At 38.9% G+C, this 15,858-nt stretch overlaps 1 protein-coding gene and 1 long non-coding RNA gene across 2 annotated transcripts in view; one reads left to right on the top strand and one right to left on the bottom strand.

The window, feature by feature from the left end:
• The window catches only part of TMEM232 (transmembrane protein 232), a 109,896-nt gene that overhangs the window by 8,251 nt on the left and 85,787 nt on the right, over positions 1-15,858 (bottom strand). The gene's annotated exons all lie outside the window — the stretch shown is intronic.
• LOC137166999 (uncharacterized) lies at positions 6,311-14,708 on the top strand. Its single transcript, XR_010923916.1, has 3 exons — positions 6,311-6,369; positions 9,775-9,912; positions 13,099-14,708. It is a non-coding gene; the product is annotated as an uncharacterized lncRNA (long non-coding RNA).

The raw sequence follows: 15,858 nt of genomic DNA, 5'->3' as shown, positions 1-15,858 counted from the left end.
AGCTGTGTGAAGCTCAAAAATGTGTACCTTACACAAACAGAAGTTGGTCAAACAAAAGATATATTACCTCACCTACCTTGTCTCAGTAGCATCTAAAGCCTGTTAATAAGTATTTTTATTGCAGCAGTCATGGGAGGGTGCTGTTAGTCTTACAACTTTTACTGAGACTGAGCAGTGTCATCTCTGAGAAAATGCTGTGTTTTTTACTTTTTTGTGATGGCAGATCTCCAGAGGGAGCTGATGCAAACACAGGGAAGTTGCTGTCTGCCTAAGACTCTTCCTCTAGGGTTAGTTCTTGGTGCAAAGTTGCTTCCTGGGAACCAGACATTAGTATTTGGGTTGAGTGTTGTCTGACTCCTCCTATCCCAGGGCTGGTGTACATAGTGTAAATCAACAAGTTATACTAATAAAATACCAAAAGTCTGTGTCACTGATTTCTCCTCAAATGGGAAACTGACCTACAAGATGCTGACTTCTGCTACTGCTCAGCAGAGGGGCAACAGTATTCTAACTACCCATGATCATAATCACTGTGGACTCCAGGCAAAAAGACTAAATGAAGGCTATGTTATCAGATAGTGAGCTCAAGAAGAAAAGCAATGAAGCTGCCCTGCTTGCTTTCAAAGTGGTCAAAAGGGCTACTTCATATGGACTCTAATCCAAAGCCTAGTGAAGTCATGGAGTCTTTCTATTGACTTCAGTGGGCTTTGGAGCAGGCCCACACTAAAAGAAAACGCAGGGTCAAGGGCCTTCGGTCTCCCTCATAGCGTGGAGAATTTGTTCCTCCACCCCTTAACAGGGAATCTAGACAGCCAGGTCCCCATTTCCCCCTTCCTATGATAATTCAGAGGACAACCCTGATGCAAGGAATGGGGAAGTGTGAACAGAGAATATTATTGCTCCCCATGCTTATATTTCAGGGAGTACCTGCTTTCGCCTGTTGTCCTATTACGAGTATTTCTTCGGGAGAGTTGCTGGTCCCTTTTGTGCCCCCCTTCCCTATTAATACAGGTATTTGTGGGGTATATAATGCAGGTATGTCACTGGTCCTGTCCCCACCATTCTCACCAACCACAGGGGGCCCTAGAGAGGCTTCCCATGCCTCCTGTACTTAGTAGGGTGCTGCTGGGATACTTCATGCTACCTACTCTCCTTCTGATGCACGAGTGACTCTTTGGGGAGATCAGGGGTTTCCTTCTGAGATACAGCAGGTTGGGGGCTCCCATAGGTCTCTAAGCCCCTTCTCTCATCCCTTCCTCCCCAAAAGGTATCAGTTTTTAAAAGCAATTATCCTATTGGACAACTGACTCTTTTTCCTCTCTGTTTTCCTTTTACAGTAAGGGTCAGGGAGTGGGCAATGCTCCAACACTATGCAGCTGATCTAGTTGCTCTTGAGCAATAACAGCTACGATACACAATCATCCAAGAGTCTGCTTTTGGAAACAAGCTAGCAGACTGTTTAAAGTGAGTGAATATGGCTTCTCTTGGCCTTTGTCTACACTATCAAGCTCCATAACTGTAATTCGTTACCAGTGCAGATCCATCTGTAACAGCTGCAGTGTAGACATTTTGCATCTATTATTACCTCTGCAACTCTGAGCAGGATTATATAACATGATGGTAAAAACACATTAGCCCTGTGTAGATTACAGCTTCCACGGTTACTACCCCAGATGGAGCTGCACAAGTGGTGAATTACAGCTACAAAATGTACTAATGTAGATATAGCCTTGCCAATCAAACACATACGGTGAGACCCCAAATAAAAGGACAAGGGCAAAGTCCTGCCAGGCAGCCTGGAAGAAAAGGGACGTTGTGTGAAGTTGCTTTTCTTCCCTACCTGATCTGCACTGCACAGTGCAAAAGGCAGGAACGAAATGAAAAAAAGTAGTTTCTGAAAATGTAAGTTGTACTATCATCTTGATAAAGAATCAGCATAATATATTGCACATATTATAGTGCCTACTATCTAAAAATCTCAAGGCACAAAACATTAATTCAGCCTTACCCAAATCACCTGTTAGACAGGGAAGTATTATCCCTGTTATGCAAAGACTAGACCCCAGATCTCCTAGCTCCCAGTCCTGTACCTTAGCCTCTGTATCATGCTTCCCCCTCATTTGTAGCCACCCCAAATGTGGGTGATGTATGGACTTAGAGCACACAAAATCAGACTACACAGGAAACTGAAAACTCATAAAAAAGATTTAAAAAAGAAACTAAGTGGGAGAACAGGAGAGTGAAGGACTTCAGGTTTTAATGTGGCCTGGCCATCTGTATCACTTACATATTCCATGATGTTGGATGCATTCTCCCCTTCTCTGAATTCCTTTTTCCCGGGGTTTCCCTGACAATCTACACATTTTTTTTATCATAGATCTTGTTTTGCATATTCAATTGTTTTTCCCCAAAAGCATTTTAGTTGACTATTGCATATTTATTTATGTAATTATGTAATTCTGTCTAATTGTAAAACTAATATAAATTCAGGTAATAATTATAATTGTAAAGCACTTTATATAACTTTGTGACTAAAATATGCCACACATGTACACTAAAGGAATTCTGAAGTTAAAAAGCTTAGCAATTTCAAAATATTTTCCCTCCATGTGTGAAAATGATTAATCCATATTTCTTTATGCTCAAAGAGAAGCAAATAAAATGTTTTTTCTTTAAAATGAAGAAACACCTTTTTATTAATAGCAAAGCATAAAAAACTGGGGCAGAGATCTATCGTTTTTAACTTACCTATGAACCACCAGGCACACCTTCTGCATGGAGTGATGTAAATAATATCAAACATAAGATAACATTTTTCATCTGAAAGGCTCCTGAAACCTTTACAAACTATATACATATAGTAATTACTTTGCCATATAGACCTAGACAATTTCTATCAGACTGCTGATCTTATAGGATAAAACCCAACCAAGTTTGAATTTCTATAGGCCAGTTGGAAAATATTGAGAAGAAGGATTTGCTTTATGGTAGAAAGACTGATGATACCTGAAGTACAGTAGTGATACTGGAACTTGTTATAACAACAATAGCCTACAATTAAAGGAGAACTAGAATAGTATGTGAACTTTAAAAAAAAACCACAACCCCATAAAATGTTTCTCAACTGTGTCAACTTTTTCTGATTCGCTTCAGCTATCAAGTAAGACAGTAGCTCACAGATGGACAAACTGTACAATTAAAGCTGACACACAATTGACTATTATACCATATATGTCATGTACTCTTGCCAATCTGTGCCATTTTTGACTACCTGGTTGGTTAAACTCTTTCAGCTTCTTAGTTCCACATCAGCTCCCTCTCAATTTTGTGCAGTACAACACAGTTCAATTTCATCTGGAGAAAGTATCTGAATTGCATACATTTCCTTGGAACTGATTTTGTAACATCTGAAGTACAAGTGATAGTTTCTCAGTGTGCACACTAAATAACTGAACTGATTTAAGATTAACCTGGTCAGTGAAGATCAATTGAGGGCCTGGACCCACAGTAGAAAAAGAGAAATGCAAATCATGATTTTTCCAATGAAACAGAAAATATATGTTGTCTTACTGATTAAATTCTTCTTTGCAGATTCTGTTCTGGGGCTATAACTTGAAACTGATAATCTTTAAACTTTTGCTCAGGGCTGTGAGATTTTAAAGGGGAAAAAATCATGACCTACACTTTACCAAATGACTTTCAAGAAAACAGAGCCATTCCCACCAGTTCACTGTATTCTGTATAGTCACAAGCCCTCTAGCAGAGAGGAACAGCATCAATAGACTCACCTAAGAGGGTTGAAAGCTGACGTTTTAATGGGTTTTTGCCATTTCCACTATGCTATTCTGTACGATATTTTTCTTCTGCTTTATTTTCTACTACCACTATTCATACATTTTAAACAGAGGAAGAAAAGCGGACTGCAGGACTTGTGCAGCACTGAAAGCAGCCTGATACAGTACCTGAGTGCACTTGTGCAACCATAGTATTTGAATCCCCAAATTACCTGACAGATGTCTGTGTATGAACCAACTGTACAAGCAGCAGGTATTCTCTAATGTGAAACCACTTTAACTTCACATGAGACCAAAATACCTTGTTCAGTGAATTTGATATTCACTTAGCTAACAAGCTTGAACTGCTTTATTGAAATCTATGTCAATTTCTTACTAAAAATGAAGCTGCCACCATCATAGTGAATAACATCATAGTATTTAACTCTGGATAAAAACACCACATCCTTAATTTTTTTCACATTGTCAATGTATCATCTATAGACATTACATTTATAACAATAAAATCTTTAATGTTGAATAAAAGATAAGTGTTAATATTGTCTGTGTTAACTTTACTTATAAATCTGTGTGATAAAACTTTCACTCTTAAGCTTTCAACTATGCTAATGAATTGAGATAATTATCCGCATAGTGCCGCTTCAACATTCTCATACTGTAAAAGGAAGGTTTCTTTCAAATATCAAAACACCTCCATACTCCATAGCAAAGGTTTATAAATTGCCCTCAGTGGAAGATGGAGATTTAAATGCAGAACTATTATATTTCCAAAGTCAGAGTCTTTTGTTTTATTAAATGGAACAAAAGGATTATCTGAAAGCACACAAAGAAATTAGTATAGCAGTTATCAGTACCTTTCATTTACATATTGGCATCCATCCTCAGTTGTATTACACTCACCTTGTTCTGCTCCACCAATGCAAAGCGGCCCTGAAGCCAGCATAGCTGAGTGCACCAAGGCTTCCCCTGTGTCTGAGGATTCTCCAGTGGTACAGAGATTGCATTACATCTCCTGATTTGTCCAGCACAGGGAGAAGCTAGGAAGGAAGGGACATGGCAGAGGTGTCCCGGCACCTAGTGATCCCCAGATGCCATGACAACGTCTTTTGGTCCCCCTTCCTAAATTATACTGTGCTCTCCTCACATGCAACTAAGGAAAGGAGCTATCTTTCCTGAATTGTGTTGTAAAACACCACTGCTATTTATTTTTTCAATTTTTAATGAAAACTTCTTTGTTTCATTTGCAGCTGACATAGTGAGCCTCTTTCCTGAGTACCTGTATATTTTTTAAAGGACAACAGGTTAAAATTTCCCCATTTTCAAGCCAGCAGGCTGGCATATTTGGCTTCTAGCACGAAGTCAGAGAAGCCTCAAGGTTGCTTTAACTTACATTTTGCTATCTAATGGCCTCAGGGACCATTCCAGCAGTAGCACGCCAACCCCATCTCCTGCCCCCAGCTCATGCCCTTTGCACAAGGTCACACAGAGCCATTAAAGTGGCGCTGTGTCATGCAAGTACTCCCTTTGCTCCAGGTGTATTCTCTGGAGGCTGGATCCACTGGCTTTACAACTCTTTTTAGCCAGCAGAGTGGTATGAAGAGGCATGTCACAGGGTGACATATCCTTGAAGGGATTAGAGGTCTAGTCCCCACCCCTGACAGTTTGCTGGCCTCCCCAGGTGGAGAACATAAGCAAAGTCGCATGACAGGTAAGTCATGTGGCTAAATTAGGCCATCTGGGGAGGAAATAAAACCTACGTCTGCAGAGTGAGTGCTAAGGGAGGTAGCAAGTTAGACTTGGAGAAAAGGCTGGTAGGAAGAATCCTGCCTGACTTCCAGCACAGACCAGGAGGGCTGTGGAATACCTCACCTAGAAGAAAGCTGGACTTGACAGTCTGGGGTCCAGGACAGGGGAGAGGGGGAGAACTCTCTAGAGAGATGCGGGGCTGTAGTAGAACTGATGGCTCAGAGGTAACTGACTCAGATATAGCTGGAGAAGAATCAGGGAACCTGAAACCCTGCACTAAGGGTGAAAACTGTATCTTTTTGAAGACTTAATAACTGAAAGGGAATATGATCATGCATTTTGGGCTTATTTGGGGAAGCAAGAGGGAACTGTGGGTGCTTACAGAACCATGCTGTACCAGGAGGGAGTGTGCTCTGGGATGGTACCTGGTCTCAATACTGTAATGTAAGAGGGAATTTGGCTCATCATCTGTAAATCAATTTGGGGGTGTTTTGAGGCTGATGGGTTATATAAATAGTATTTTGACAATATTCCTATTAAATTTTGTGTGTTAAATCTAGGAGGTGATGATCCCCCCTATAGTTTGTAGTGACCTATGCAATTTCCTCTTGCTCCATTTCTGGCTGGCTGCTACATTAGTTTTCTCAGATTTATTTGACTTTTATTTATTCTTCTGTATTTGTTTTACTTTCATTCTAACAGTCTCTCTAATGGCATTAGTTACACTTCGCTTACTCTAAACTCTGAATTAGTGTTTCCTATGCTTACAGGTTTTCTTCGAGATTCTTCTCGTTTTGGGTGCCGGATTGTTTCAGCTGGACTTCTGCCTGTAAGTTATCTTGTCCTCAATCTTCTCTTTGCTAAGTTATTGTAGCTGAAGCCCACTGCATGAAAATCATTATCTTTTAAACTATGGATGTGCTCACATTTTTTTTTTTTTTAATTTCAAGGAAGGGCTTCATACTGACTCTCTGTTCTTTTGGTGATTGCACTCCATTTATTTCTGCTGAAAACATTAGATAGTAGCCCCTTAAATCTGTAATAGAATGTTATCCACACATGGCATTGGGCTAATGTACATCAAATTATATAGGATGATGAAACCTGACATGACATATTGAAAAATGATGCATACCTTAGATGCTTTTGGGTTTTTTTACATTTTACTAAAAGTGGCCAGAAACAACTATGTAGTTTCAAGACATGGAACTCTGTTAATAAACCCTGGGTTTAAAAAAAAGGTAATAACTGAAGCATCTCCAATTTTTATCTGCAATTTCCAACACAGTGTACTAGTGGGAAATTTCATTTGGGTCTTATTACTTGAGATCAGCATTGCTTGCCATGTCTGCATTTGCCTTAATTGTAGGTTCAATCGTTCCCTGGTTGCTGCCTTCTTGTTATAAGACTCAGATAAGTCAAAGGTTTCCTTCATACCACAGTGTGCTACAGTATAAAGTTTCTGCTCATTGTCAGTGCAAGGTACTTGCTATTGTTTTTGTTGTAATGTCACTGTAAGGCATTTAGAAACTGTCTTAATAATCTCTCATTGTTTAGGACCCAGTTTCTCATAATCAGTTACCTAAAATGGCTGTTTTATGCACACAGCTATTCCATATTTGGTCTGAAGTCTTACACTCTAAACTAAGATTAAGATCATTTTTGGCTAGCATGTTTCAAAATATTTCAAAATCTAACTTTGAAAATAACACATTTTATCTCCTCAGTTTGCATTTCACAGAACAATAACTTTCTTGTGGACAAAATGCCACATTTTGTGCTTCCATATAATTCACTTGAGTATCAGAATAGCCATCTAGCTATAGAATGAGACAATGAATTCCAGAGGTCTGAGACCCACTTACAAGACTGTCCTTATCAGGAATTTTCCTCATGTTTTCTGTAAAAATATTAAAATTTTCTACCTTGAAACTCATGGATATTTAGCTTTTCTGAAAAGTGCAGGGATATCTGTTTCATAATCTTTCTGTATGATGTGCTTCACATTTAGTTAGTCTAGGACCATGTTTCTCAACCTGCAGCCTGCTTGCGATCCAATCAGCACACAGCTGTGGCCCATGTGGCATCCTTAGGGCTATACAGGTAGTATATATATTTTGTGGATGTGGTCCACACAACACACAGAGCTGCATATGCAGACCACAATGGCAAATAGGTTGAGAACCACTGTTCCAGAACCTTTGGTATTAGATTTTTTTTTAAAACCAAAATAAGGGTGGTTTGTGTGCAGATCCTCTTCAACTTTTGACTAAAAAAGTCATTGTGTGTGGGTATATAGCTTTTATGCAAATATGTTTAAAACCATTAGTGTGGTTAATCAAGGACTGACTTCAAATTAAACTGCCTGACTCTGGTGGCAGCAGCTAAGTATGTGAATGTACAGTTGTAGCAAAGTTCTAGAGCTGATCTAAACACACGTGTGTTTTCAGAGCAGGGGGTTTGTACTGACTTAACAATATCTGTTTAGAAATCTAGATAGTTAAATTGTTCAACCCACTTATACCAGTATTAAGGTGTTTATAACATTATGGATTATTTTCATAAACTTACTGACCAGCTATATTGATATGTCATCAGTAAAAACATGCTTATAACTTTTCCTGTGTTGGTACAAACTGACTTCTAACTGAGGATTCCTCCCTCCTAAAGTCAAATCATATAATACTTTGATGCAGCAGCAGCAAGCAATCATATTGTATCTTATTTTATTCTGGCACAGTTGGCAAATTAAACTGTTGCATACCGTTCTGGCAAAAATAACTTCCTTTGAGTTATCTGACTCACCTTAATTCTCTTTTCTGGAAAACTCAAGGAGCATCCAGACTTGATTTTTAATATCCAGCCATGCCTCACTCATAACTTTTTAAAATATACCATTAAATAAATAGTCAGGGAAAACTAGGTATTTGTAATTTTGAAAAGAGATGTATAAATATATATACCTTTTCAAAACTAAAGAGAGCTAGTTTTCTGAGAGAGAGAGGAAAATATACAAATACTGTACACTGGACTGTGACTAAGTGCTGTCAGAGACCCTGTGTTCCAGGAACGTCACAATACGACATCTAACATGTGATGGCATAGTTCCCCATTTAAAAAAAAAAAAAAGACTGGGTCTCCCTACAGCTTCTGAGCCAGGGACTCAGACCTCACTGGCCTTCTTGTTAACCGACCCAAATAAAACATCTAAGCTGAGTATTGCATTCACTGCCATGCTATCTAGCAGTCAAAGCACAAACAAGGCAGAAACAACTCTGGTGCCCCACCTAATGCTTTACAACTAAACAAAACACTTCTCCTACTTCCATAATGCTTCACATGCAAAACACCCAGCCTCACTTCACTAGCCAAGCAAAATGTAATTACTTTACATCACTTGTCTGTCTAACAAACCAACCTCATGTCTAGCAATAAAAAGCTGCACTGTGCTTCCAGAAGCAAAACATGAGTTGGCTTCTAAAAAGCTCAGTAAAGCAAAAAGTCTATAATACCAATATCATTCAAATGAATTACAAAGTGAATATTGTACTCTCATGAATAAGCAGGTTTCAGACTCACTAGAATTAAAAACAACATTTTAAAGTGAATAGTGGTCCATTCAAAATTATGATTAGCTGACACAGACTTCATTTTGAGTAATCTGATTCATGGACTAATATGTGATAAGTAGAAGCACTTGCTTATTTTCAGCTTTGGTGGACAGGGATAATAAATAACGGTTCAATATAATAACTAAGCTTGCATTTTCTGCATGAGCCATGCTATTCTGGAGACATTGCATACCACTTCAGTAAGGTTTCAGAGAGAAATTCCAGAAGGGTGTCTAGAAGACTACCTTACTCACATGCAAAGGGCTTATATGAACCAGGGCTCTGCACTGTGCAAAGAGGGCGCACTCCCTGTACCACCACCCATTACTCTTGAAACAGCAAAGGAAGTAGCAGAGGGGGCAGCTTCACCAGCCGAATGCCGTTTAGAGACTCGCTTATGCCACAAGAACTCTTTAGGCAGAGCCACTGCATTGTTAGCCCTTTTGAACTAGTGGATGAGCACAAAAGGGCTGTCAAACCAGGAGTGAATCTGTATATAATATAAATACCTATCTCTCTAGAAACAAAATTACATGTACCACGTAAGTGCACAGGCAGCTAATTTTTCCAAAACCTGAAAGTGTTCCCTATTTGATCTCTACTTTCCTCTGCCCCATTGATAGGTACTGTACAAACACCGAACGAACAGTCCCTGCCCCGAAGGACTTACAATCTAAGTACAAGACAAGAGGCAACAGGCGTTTACAAACAAGAGTACAAGGAAAGTAGCACAACATGCTGAGACCACAGCCTAACTACTGGCAAGCTTTTTTTGTTTTTGTTTTATTTTTTGTAGGCATCATGTGAAAGGAGAGAGGAGGGAGTTGAAGGTGGATAATGAGGTAGCTTTGTGGATGTTTATAGCAAGTTCCTCCCAAGGCTCAGGGGAAAGCATGGAAGGAAATTCAAAGACTGTTTGAAAATGTAACAAGTAGGTGAAGAAGGCTGGCATCATAGCACTCCACTGGCTCCAAGCACCATACATATGTTTAAATAACCAATCCTGAAACATAGATCTTTTCTTAATTGATCCAATTGAAATTCAGGCTATTCTGAAGCAGACAATTTGAATGCAAACTTTCTGTTTTTTTACTAAAAGAAGGGTGAATTCCCCTACTGATGTGTACTAAAAAGGGTCAGCTGCACAAGAAAGTGTCAAATTTTGCATTCCATTTTCCGAAGCAAGTCAAAATTCAATGTTTTGAGAACAGCTTAAAATGTAGCTACAAACTTGGAGACATGAGAATATAGAGACTATTGACCAAACTGGGCTCAGTTAAAAATAGCCACATTATAGTATTTCTTGTATTTTCCATTACAGTATTTCCTGTTTTCTATTATTACACTGTTTTCTATTTATTACACACGCCCAAAGAACCCAATTGATCAATTAACTGCAGCTAAAAAAATTGCGTAATTCCAAATTCCTGTGTACAGAATATTGTGAGCGAGTACACACTTCTGTGACATTTTTGTATTGTTTATGGTATATTTAGTGATATCAGTAAAAAGTTTACTGTGTCAGTAAAAAAAATCAACTTCAGATCTTCATGTCAGTAAAAACTAAAATGCAAGGTTGACAACCCTGGGCACTAACTCTAAATACATTTTCCCTAATTTAAGCCTGGGTTTAAAGTTTAATTATAGGCAGCTTCCATCATGCAAAATGACTTTCACATTGTAAATACTAACATTTAAAGGCCAGAATTCTTGTAAAATTAGCTTAAAGGGAAAATTTTACACGTAATATAGAAGTGTAGGTCTCTTTTAAACAGAGACGCATAACTAATAGCAGAGTCAAAGGAAGCCATGTGCGTGACCATCCTTAGCTTTCAAAAATGCTGTGAATTGTACTGTTTGAATGTATAGGATGAAGGAGGCAGTTTCTGAAGAGCAACTCTATACTAATTCTATTAGTGGTACAGTTTGTCACAGGTATATTAGGCTCCCCTATAGGAGCATGGTGATATAAATAAAGTGACGCAGTAGCTGACCCTTTTGTGTGTGTGCAAGGTTGGGAGAAGGGGACAGTGAAAGATGTTCCTTTTGGTACAGAGGTCAGACACACTTGGCCTCCAAGCTTCTCTGAACACTGGTGTAAACATTCCTGGGAGAACCATCTGAAGAAGTGAGGAAGCAGAGTCACTGGACCAGCCTGTAGCAGCTGGCAGAGCAGCCCTGGCCAGCCACAGAGGAGAGTGCACACAGCACCCTCTTAATGGGAAGTGCAGTGACTGGTCCCCAAGAGCTCTAAAAACCTTCATGCCCATCTGAAGGACAATATCTCCTGGAGCTCCCAGTGGAGCACTGTAACTCCAGACCATTTCCAATACGGGCATCCATTCTGGCTCCAAGATTTTTCCTTTTCCAAAGTTTCATAAAAGTTAGATGGAAAAGACCTATTAGAACATAGACCCAGATCCCCAAAGGGACTTGGGCGTCACAATGTTTAACTCTTACGCATCTAGAAAATTAGTGGAACAACAATGGAATCCACAAAACTTGAGTTAGATGCCTAGCCTCTCAATACAATGCATGGGAAAGGTGTGCCTAAGAATGGAATCCATAAAAGCCAGAATGCCGGGGGAGAGGAGCCATCTAAGCTAGACAATGGGGAGAAGTTGATGAGAGGAGTGGTTCCTAAGTCCCTTCCCTCTGAGTTTAGTGGCTAACTTAGGGCTGCAGGGGGATGCCTATCTCTTTTTCTGATTCACAGTCAAGAGCCCCTCTCCTGGTTAGGTGGCTTAAGCACATAAACTGCTTCTTGAAAGAGTGAGTTAGGCACCTGCCTTGCTCCACATAGCGATGGTGGTGCTCATGTAACATTTAGCCCAGTGGATAGACTGTTAACCTGAGATGCAGGACACCTGAGTTCAATTCTCCCCTCTGTTCAGAGGTCACTTACCAAGCAGTTCCCCAGGCTAAAGCTTATTTTTTCATGGCTTGTGGATTGTGTTGGGCCTTAGATGGGCAATAGGTGTCTAGGAGCCTATAGTGAGGAAGCATTAAGCATATCCAGAAACATATAAGCAACTACAGAGTTAGATGACAGTCTAGCATAGGTTTTGTGGATTGCAGTGGTGCCTAGAACTGGCACTTAGGTCCCAAGCTGCATAAAGGAATTTGACCCATAGACACTGTAGCCCCGGTCCAGCAATACATTTAAGCACGTGCTTAACTTTAAGATTGGTGAGTACTCAATGTATTGCCTTGAAAGGACCTACATTTTTAGAAAGGACTAGTGAATCTGTGCCTCAGTTCTTGTGCTCCCAACCTGAGACACCCTTAAAAGGGGCCTTTTAGGAGGGTAGGTACTCAGCACACTTGAAACATTAGCTCCTTTTAGGGTTTCTCATGTTGGAAACACCAACCTGAAGCAACCAAAGTCAGTTGCTACTTTTGGAAAATACAGGTTACGGTATTGGTAAAGATATACATAACTTATTCCAGATTAAACTCAGACAGGTAGATGTAATCAAATACACATTGTGACAGATGTCTTCACATACCGCCCAATCAGTATGTATTTATAGTGAAAATGGAAAAGGAAGATTTAAGAAAAGGAGATATGAAGCTGCAGTACTCTCTCATGCTGCATACATTGGTCATTGTTAGGATTTTAGTAACGAGTTTGCATTATTTAAACAAACAATTCTTGGAGCCTTTTTTGTACATTTTAATCTTAACTACTGTATCATTTTGCTTCTTAGGTAGCTATTCAATATGCACCTGGTGTCTGTTATCCTGCAATTACTAATGAATGGTTCATTATTTTAGGCAGCTGTTTTTAAATTGTGGACATCAGAAACTACAAAAACGAGTTGATGCATATCTTCAGATCTCTTTTTTTGAGAAGGTGATTGCATTGCATTGCAATCACCTTCCACTAGGCTTAGGAAATGTAGCTTGCAGAATCATAGCAATTAATTATGTGCTTTTTCCCCTAGAAGCCTAATCACTGAAGGCTCTCTTGTGGCTCCAAGAATCAACGCTGCATTGGGCAAGGGAAAGAGACCATGCTTCAGCATGGGAAGCTGGAGGCACCAAACCTGTGTGAAGATGAGAGGAGGCATAATGCCTCTGAGGTTGCATTAACTGCCAGACACCATTACTTTTATGTTAGTTGTGGACTGCATGCTCACACTCAGGTTGGTGTGCAGAAAGGGCAGGGAAATGGTTATGTCCCTTCCCCATACAAACAAGGCCCCCTTTGGGCCTGCAGTGCTGCTGGCAGTATTGGCTGACTTTCTTTTCCCCCTCCCACTTGCACTTCAGTGTTGAAATCGATACAACAACCTTATATTTGACTTGAGTTCCACTAAAACCCTGCATTCTGGGTCTAAGTGGTGCCTGAGGCCTTGCCACTGCATTGACACACATTTCAGCATTGGAGAACCATCATTTAAGTGTATGGCTGCTTCTTGAGTGGGTGGAATATGATCCCTGCAACCTCTACCCCCTCCACTGCACCCTGGCTGGGTAGCTACAATTTGGCTTTAAATCATGTGGATTTCTTAAGAGTCTAGGATGTGTGACATTAACTCTGTTGGAGACTGATACTTGAATATTATGATTTAGGAAAAATGTGTGCGTTTTATACACATTAATATATCACAATATATTCTTAACAAAATTATCTAGAAAAGAGAGCTATTTGATTAGTTGTCAGAAGTTTCAAAACAGGTTGTTATGAGAATACAAAGTACAAGTCGGGACACTTTTAGCTTTGTCTGGCTCAGCTCTCCAGAGCACAACACACCTAAAAGGGGAAAAAAAACCAACCAATACTGGGGACAGGGCACAGGACCTGAAAAGAATTTTCAAGTCTCTCTAATTATAGTACAGTTTAGCGGTAAACTGAATTTAATTTGCAATGATAACTTGGTCATGAGACCTTTACTTTTGCAGTTATCAGTTAATTTGTGAAAATATATAATAGTACGTAACAAATATTGTATACTGACAATATATACTGGAAGGCAGAACGGAGGTAGCATTCAGAGACCAAGGTAATGAGCAGAGAATAAAAATGATGCTAGATTGATAACGAGAGTAGCAACTTCTGAGTTCTAATCCCAGCTCTGTCAGTGACTCATTCTGACCTTGAAAAAATAATTCAATTTCACTTTATTTGCTCTCCCTCTTTTGCAAATTGGGATTATAATCCCATCCACCTAGCACACAGGAATATTGTAAGAATTAATTAGTAGAGCTGAGCAAATGACTTGTAGTGAATAATTTATACAAAGAATTGGATCTTGTTTTCTGTTCAAATTGACTGTTCCCAATCTTGTGAAATATATCAGGTGTGCAAAATTATCCTGCAAAACTTCTGCAAATAAACCTAGGTATACAGACATAAATAGGGCTGTGAATAATTGTATATTTGGTTTGGGTGCAGGTTCAAAAAATCAAAATGTTTCAAAATGAGTGAATTGAAATTTCAAAATTTCAGTGAACTGAAACATTAGCTTCACTTTGTATCAATCAAAATGTCTAATTTCAATGTTAAGGTTTTGAAAATGTTTTCAGTCTTTTTCTACAAAACTGAGAGAAAATCCAAAATGGAAAAACCTTTGTGAAATAAAGTTGAAACTTTTCATTTTGAAAATGCCAAAATGAATCCTCTTGTCACTTTAAAAAAAAAAAAAAAAAAATCAACCTAAATTCATTAATTGTTTTGGTAAACCTGAATATGCACTCTTTCAGCGGTGGATGGAGAGGTGTTTGTATGAAAAACTTTGCCCAGCTCTATTCAAACAGTTTAGGAGCATTTAGAATTCAAAATAAAACTTTAGCTGTTGGTAGCTATGACTGGGTATAAAGATCGTAAGATTTGTTTTTTCTCCCTAACAGGGTGAGCATAACTCTCAGAATTGGATTTCTAGTGTGAATACGCAATTGTGTTCAAAATTCACCTTCTTTGATTTATTCTCTAATACTTGCATACAATTCATTGTTTCCTCAAGCACTGCTGCAGCCAAGCACTTGTTAAACCACTGCAGAAAGGAACACACAAAGGGAACAAACACAGGAATAAAGAATCCAATATATTTTCAGTTGATATTTACAGGCATTTTTGAGTTATTCACCTACTATCTTAATTAGTTAATCAATGCACAATGCTTTGAAATGTGACGCTAAGTAATAGTGGTGCTTTCCTACCATGAGTGCATTAGAAATGCACAGCATAGATAGATGATAGTTCAAATAACTGTTATACATTTTATTGTTCTTTGCATTCTTCTGATAGAACCTTAACATACTTTAAATATGCAGAGCATAGTGGAAACAACATCAGATACAATAATCATAGTCTGTTATTGAAATTAAGTGAAACTGTACTACGCAGGCAAAATGTCAGATTTGGTTGCATTAATAGGGGATTTGCACTAGTTCTAAAGCTGACTTAATTGGTAGCAAACTGCAAAATGTTCCTTACGGAATTCAAGCCTCACATTTAAAATTTAGACATCAGTCCCCAGAATATTCAAATTATAAACATTGTTGATAATTAGAACCAAGAAGTCGCACTAAAAGATTTTGTAGTTTGCTTTCTTAACACTATTTAGCAGTAGTCAATAGATTATTTTAAGGCTCTCTACTCTCCCCCCATTTTCAACACTAAATATCAGATGAATGCTACCTTTTTTGTAATAGCTAAAATTTTGACTCCTTGATACTACTCAAAATATCATCAGGTAGAG

The sequence above is a fragment of the Emydura macquarii genome, unplaced genomic scaffold, assembly GCF_026122565.2.
Source record: "Emydura macquarii macquarii isolate MOO-44397 ecotype Brisbane River unplaced genomic scaffold, CSIRO-AGI_Emac_v2 contig_2897, whole genome shotgun sequence".
In the NCBI taxonomy this organism is placed as follows: domain Eukaryota; kingdom Metazoa; phylum Chordata; order Testudines; family Chelidae; genus Emydura; species Emydura macquarii.
This window is presented reverse-complemented; position numbering and strand designations above follow the sequence as displayed.